This window comes from Struthio camelus, chromosome 1 (assembly GCF_040807025.1).
Source record: "Struthio camelus isolate bStrCam1 chromosome 1, bStrCam1.hap1, whole genome shotgun sequence".
Taxonomy (NCBI): Eukaryota; Metazoa; Chordata; class Aves; order Struthioniformes; family Struthionidae; genus Struthio; species Struthio camelus.
The window spans coordinates 113,870,098-113,877,272 of NC_090942.1; the positions used below are offsets into that span (position 1 = coordinate 113,870,098).

Sequence of the window (7,175 nt, forward strand, 5' to 3'; positions counted from 1 at the left end):
ACACACCACTCCAATTCCTCACCAGTGCTGAGGAGAGGAGAAGGATCACCCCCCTCGACCTGCTGTCAATGCTCTTCCTAACGCAGCCCAGAACACTGCTGGCCTTTTTTGCCACAAGCGCGCATAGCTGGCTCATCATCAGCTTGGTGTTCGCCAGAACCCCCAGGTTTTTTTTTTGCAAAGCTGCTATCCAGCAAGTCAGGCCTCCGTGTGCACTGGTGCATGGGGTTATTCCTTCCTAGGACTTTGCAATTCCATTTGCTGAACTTCATTAGGTTCATGTTGGCCTATTTCTACAGCCTGTTAAGGTCCCTCTGACTGGCATCAGAACTATCTGGTGTGTTGACAACTCCTGCCAGATTTTATCACCTGTGAACTTGCTGAGGGTGCACTGTGTCCCACCATGCTTGTCATTAATGAAGATATTGAACAGTATTGATCCTAGGGATGCCCGACTAGGGACTGGCCCTGGCTGCACGTCATGCTGCTGATCACAATCCTTTGAGCCCGGCAGTTCAGCCAGTTTTTAATCCACCTCTCTCTCCCTTTTACAAGCCCATATTTTATCAGCTTGTCTATGAGGATGTTTTGGGAGACAGTGTCAAAAGCCTTGCTAAAGTCAAGATAAACAACATACACTGCTCTTCCATCACCCACCGAGCTAATCATTTCATTGTAGAAGGTTTCTCAGGCATGATTTTCCCTTGGTAAATCCATGCTAACTACTCCTAATCACCTTATTGCCCTTCATGTGTTTGGAAATGGCTTCCAGGAGGATTTGCTCCATCATCCTCTCAGGGATCAAGGTGAAGCTGACCAGCCTGTGGTTCTCTGGATCTTCCTTCTGGCCCTTCTTGAAGATAGGAGTAACATTTGTTGTGTCCAGTTCTCAGGAACCTCCTCCAGTCACCATGACCTTTCAAAGATAATCGAGCGTGGCCTCACAGTGACACCAGCCAGCTGCCTCAGCACTTGTGGGTATATTGTATCAGGTCCCATGGACTGGTATATGTCCAGTTTGTTTAAATGTTTCCTAACTTTATCTTCCCTCACCAAGGGCAAGTCTTCCTTGACTTATCCTTGATAAGGAGGAATTCCCTGATACCTGCAGACTTATTACAGGTCTCAGGGTCCTGAAGGCTGGTCTTGCCAGTAAATACTGAGGTAAAGAAGGCATTTAGTACCTCAGGCTTCTCCGTGACCTTTGTCACCCGGTCGTTTGTCCCATTCAGCTTTAGGCCCACATTTTCTCTAGTCTTCCTTTTGCTGCTGACATACCTGTAGAAGCCCTTCTTATCGCCCTTCATGTCCCTCACCAGATTCAGCTCCAGGTGGGCTGTGGCTTTCCATCCTTGCACATGCTAGATTTCTGACTAACTTTATATCGAGCCTATTTATCAGTCTCTAAAAAATGCAGACAGTGGCCCATGCAACTGCCAAATACATGTTTTCTCTATTAAATTTAATGAGAAGTTAAGACTGTGTTTAGTTGTGTCTTTTTACTTAATTAAAATTAAAATGACACATCACTGTATGTGCATTCTGAGCCTTAATCTCCAAAGAGTGTCAGGTAGTATTAGGCTCATTGTTGACAGTGGCCTAGTTTCCATTGATGGATTCATTAAAAGTTTTAGTCAGCAAAGTCAGGAAGAAGTAGTGACTGATAGCTCTGAACTGAAATGAGTAAAGAGAAAAAAAAAACAACAACCCCCCCCCCCCCCCCCCGTTTTGTTAATCCATTCCCTGTACATGAAAGCAGCACAGCAGGATTGGAGAACTAATCCCATTTCAAATCAGATGCCTGCTGGTTTCGTTTAATGAGCATCATGTCTAGTTCTTTTTTAACTCTAAAATATCTTAATACTTAGAAGAAATATTCTGATTTATTTTATTTTATTTTTAAAAATTCATCCACAGAAGTCTTAATTCATCTGAAACGCTTTGGGGAATGTTTCTCTATTTCTCTTTCTAGTGGGATGCCACAGTTAGATTCCTGACATTATGAAATGAATGTTGCAGGGCTCAGTCATCACTTCTATTTGACTGAATGAGGGGCTTTACAGCAAGATCAAATAAGAATCTGTGGTAGCGAAAGGAAACTTAGTGGTCACCCTTTCCCTTGAAGCCTCAGGACTGATGTCTGACAGTCATGTGGGAAGAGATTTGCTGATCTTCTCATCACCATGAACATTACAGCCTCAGGGAAGAGAACACTGACTCCAGAAACTCCGAGTTCCCTGCTCTCAGTGCTTTTATTCATTAGAATTCACTGTGATAGAGAAGGGGCTGTGGTACCTACTGCTATGGAGTCTGAAACTGTATGTCTCCTCAAGGAGGTGTGCAATCCAGGAGTAGATTTCATGTATTATGTAGTCTTGTCCTCCTAGACACATAATTTGATTCATCTGTCAGAACTAGCAGCAGACACCTACAAGTCTTCTTGACATTTTAGGAGTGTCGTATGCATGCAAACTTTTTAAAGTGATGACTGTTAAATTTATCTTTGAACACCTGGCCCTAATGGTCACAAAAGCCTTTGACTTTTGTTGAACAAATCTTTTATTTGTGGAACAAATACTCAAACAGATATATCCAATGATGTACAAGCCAGACTATTGAAGAAAATAAAAGATATCTTGGGTTAAAAAGTGCAGAAACATCTTGTTTAATAATTTGGTCTATAGCGATAGTTCTACTTTTTGAACAATTCTAAGAACACTTTGAGGAGATAAGAAAAAGTTCAACACATAACTGTATCCACTTGTCTTGTCATATCACAGATAGATTTCTGAAATGAAATAAAATGTATTATTTCCATTAATGTATTATTTCCATTAATGTATTTCCATTGTAGTACTTTTGAAGTATCATCTATTTAGGTAAGGTACTTGCTTCTGTAACTGGACCTGAGATGGATTTCTGGCTACCATCTTGCTGGCTGCCAAACTGCATGCTAAACTTCAAAACAACTCTTTCCTCATACATCTATTGTATTTAATAAGTGTTTGATGATCTGGACACTGCACTCTTTTCCTGAATCAGGGCACTGGTATGATGTCTCCACTCTAGTTGCACATTTTTATTAAATTTGCAAAAAACTAATTTTTTATTTCGCTGTAAAATATGGCTGAAATTGGATAAAGATCTAAAAATTATTAACGGTGGTTACGGAGGATGAATGGACAGATGCGTTCTTTGAACATGTAGACAGAACTATACACAAATCTACAATGAGGCACTGTGATCTGTTGATTCCCAGAAATTAACTGGGAAATCACATGCATTCAGGAAATCTTCCCTGAAGACATTTGACTCTCACGGTAACAGATGAAAAGATTTTTACTTAACAATAATGAAATATAATGAGAAAAAAAAATTGTGTCATACGGCTATGACATGGCAAATTCATGTTCTTCAATACTATGAAATGTAATCAAATGATGGCTATGTGAAATTAGAATGAAAATAAAAACAAAATGTGAAAGAAAGGTGGATGTTTAAAATCAAGAGTAAAACAAAAGATTTATTATTTAGTAAAGCAAAACTTTTAATATTAGTGAAACTCTAGTAAGAAAATTACCTGCTGGGATGGAAATATGACCTAATTTATCTAACTTCAGTGACCACACTTCAGGAAGGATTGGGCATCTGCAGTTGGGAATTTCTTCATGAACATATATTTAAGGACAGAGGAACACTTGGAGTACTAGACTTTTCTTTATTTTTTTAATCGTTAGCGTAAAAATAACTTAGTTTACATAAGTGATCCAATATGATTAGACCATCTTAATCTACGTGCAGTAAATTCACACATGGCAAAGTGGCTACAAGTTTATTGTCTACTTGGCTGTCAGGCTGCTTCTAATCTGCCTTGTGCCTGAGGGAAGCCTTGACTCACGACTGTCTCTGATATCTTCTGATCCTATAGCTTTTGCTTAGCCTAGCTAATGCTGAATTGTCTGAGGCTTCTGTAATAGTCACTCTAGATGCTATAGTACTATTCACATGCAGTCACTAGTGGTTACCATACCCGATTTCTTGTATTATATTAAATAGTATACTTAGGGCTCCTAAAACTGTTAGGATTGAATTATAGGTCTCCAGATCACATAAGTCTCACTTTCTTGGGGAAATAAGATTAAAAAAGAAAAATCTAATATCATATGTCTACTTAGTACTTGACAAGCTCCATATTCTTACATATCATGTGATTTTAGAGGATGATAATGCATTAAAGCATAGACCATCCAGAGTAAGAAGAACAATATTCAGACCATTGGAGAAGTATCATCTATAAGTCATTCCCATTGTTTGTGACAGATCAGTTACTTGTAGATTCTTCAAGGTAAAGAAAGATGCTAGTAATAATCTAGTCTGACCTCAGGCATAACACAGGATGGGGAACGAAACCCCAAAATTCTTTTCTCAAGCACATGGATTGTTTAGTTGCCAGAGCTGTGAGTTTTAGAAAGGCCATCAATATTTATTAAGACATCCCTTTCTCCATTATTACGGAGAAGCATCACTTAGTAAATAGTCTGATGGTTAACCATCATCGCTGTTAAAAATATGCTAATTCTAGCCTAAAATGCCTACTGTTTTCTCCTGAATATTGTTGGGTGGATTCAGTGTATCAACAATTAGAATCCTCTCACTCCTACATGGAACCCCAGAAAAGGACCTAAACTACAAAATCCCCGTGACTTGCCTTAACAGTATTTGAATGTTGCTTTTTTAGTCACCATGACACACTTACTTGTTGTGTTATAAAAATTAACAGGGAGTAGAAAACAATTAATAAATAGTAGGCAACCTACAAGAATGAATATTAACAATAGTTGGGGGGTCATTTATCATTACTCTGTGCCACAGGATATGTTGGCAAAATGAGTGGGTGCCTAATATGCCACTTTAATTTGGCAAAATTTGCATTCATTGATACTAATGCTTGCACACAGTCCAGGATAATGAAGAATTAGATTTCAATCATCTGGTTCTATTGATTATTAACATTAGCTTACAAGGAGAAATATAAATGTATTTATACAACGTGTATTATTTAATGAAGGGTATTGCATGATATGTAAAACATATAATAGTATATAAATAAAAATGCTATATTTATATATTGGCAGTAATCAAAGATTAGTTTTCTAGAACTGAATTGTACGTATATGCATCAGTTGAAAAAAGAGCCATTTCAGAGAATGAGAATATTTGCTGTTAAAGAAAGAAAGTTGTAAACATTTTTATGCTGACGCAAACTTTGATCCAAGGCCTGTTCTTAAACTGATAAAAATTCCGCTGTGACACAGCTTCCCCAGGCTGGCTTTTTAATGTTTACCACCCAGCTACACCTCCACTGGCAGCCATGCTCCTCAAATAAACAAAGCAGGACTAAATCTCTGCCAGGGTGGGCGTTTCTATTTTATTCTTTCTAGTCTGGGAGTTACCAGTTGACAGTTCTGTTTCTACAAGATCATTCTCAGCTGTTGTGAGGGATGGGACAGAATGAACCCTGAGTTCTTTCCTGGGTCTACTACACCACAAAGTTGCCTGTCTCTGTTCTTTAAGACAGTAGTTTGACATGTTTTTAGACATCAACTATTGGCCTAGTATTGCTTCTCTCAGCATCTACTACTATCATCATTAGTTTTCTGTCTGTTTTAGAATGTCTGGAAGAACTTATCCTCACTCCCCAAAATGCCTTCATCTTAGTGTAGAAATACATTAAAATACGTTAAAATACTATAGAACATGTTTTAATGGGCAGAGACTTAATTAAAAATTGTTACCTTCATATACAGCTATCCATGTGAGGAAATGCTAGCAGTAACAATTAGTTCAGCGTCCTCTTCATCCAAGATGTTGGCTCCATCATCCTCCACTGGTTTATTTCTTTAATCTTCAAGCCGGGGCAGCCTGTTAACATATACAAGCAGCCAAAAGAGTCCATGCAATAGCAGGATAACTGTAGTAGCCTATTTCCAAAAATGCTCGATGTCCTAACAACAGTCAATATCGTGAACAGAAAAATTGTGATTTCTCTGTTAAAGGTTAATTAAATATGGCCATTGCATTCAGTCACTTCACCACATAATTTATGAGATAAAAATAATAATACCAGCACCCCAATTTTTGTATTTTTCATGTACTTTAGGATTCCCATGTTGTGATCAGCAATTTATACGTATGTCCAATCCAAGATGGATGTTTGTCATCATCCCAAACCCTTGGTAATTATCTACATTCTTTGAGTGATTCTTCATTCTTCCATGCACAACTTAAAAAGACAAACCATTTCAGATGGATGAATCATAAACAACAATTCTCTGTTATACTAAGATGTACATTATAACATTTAGAAAAGAATAATGATTATCAGAAGTCTTAAAGGTAGATGGAGCTATAGTAGATTGTTACCTACTTGCAATCTGTAAATGTATGTCACCTATAAAATTATATTTCAGTAAACAGAAAACATACCGTATGAACTACAGCAACTGAAAGAATGCCTATGTTATAGCATAGTTATATGTTATAGTAATAGCACAGCAGCGCTGACCTACTTGATGAAACTGTATACTGAGTAGTATGCAGCTCTGGCTCTTTTTCAGTAAAACAGTAAGTGATCTCCCAAATCAGCATGCATTTTGAAATATAAAATAACCAGACACATATTTTTGCAACTCAGTTAGTAAATCATTAACTTTATCTACATCCCAGAAGGCTACCTCTTACATCACAGTGATGCAACATCTACTAACTGAAGGTCAATTTTGTGCCAGCTCAAGGCATTGACTGCAAGAAGTAGATACAAACATGTCAGGGGTGAGATATTTTCACTATTTCTTTGTCTCATTCCCTTACTTCGCTTGCCATCCCTCTTTGCCTCTCTGTCTGTTCGTCTCTCTCTCTCTCTCTCTCTCCCCCCACCTGCCCATATAGAAATAACCTTAAATCATAGTTTTACTGGGAGAGAGGAAAAAAACAAGTAGATCGGCACTTTTGGGGTCAGCATTAGCATTTCCTGACCATACAGAAAGGTCTTTCTATGATAAATATATTGAAATTTATTTTTTGGAATGTTTATTGGAAAAATAAACTAGAAAACAGGTGTGTCAAAATAGCACAGCTGCCCTTTTTTGAAGGGCAAGGTAACAACTGCTTTTGAT

General features: G+C 37.9%; 1 long non-coding RNA gene across 1 annotated transcript; it reads right to left on the reverse strand.

The window, feature by feature from the left end:
* Positions 1-2,613: 2,613 nt before the first annotated feature.
* LOC138061397 (uncharacterized) lies at positions 2,614-6,638 on the reverse strand. Its single transcript, XR_011135119.1, has 3 exons — positions 6,570-6,638; positions 5,796-5,922; positions 2,614-2,788 (listed from the first exon to the last, which is right to left on the reverse strand). It is a non-coding gene; the product is annotated as an uncharacterized lncRNA (long non-coding RNA).
* Positions 6,639-7,175: the final 537 nt, after the last annotated feature.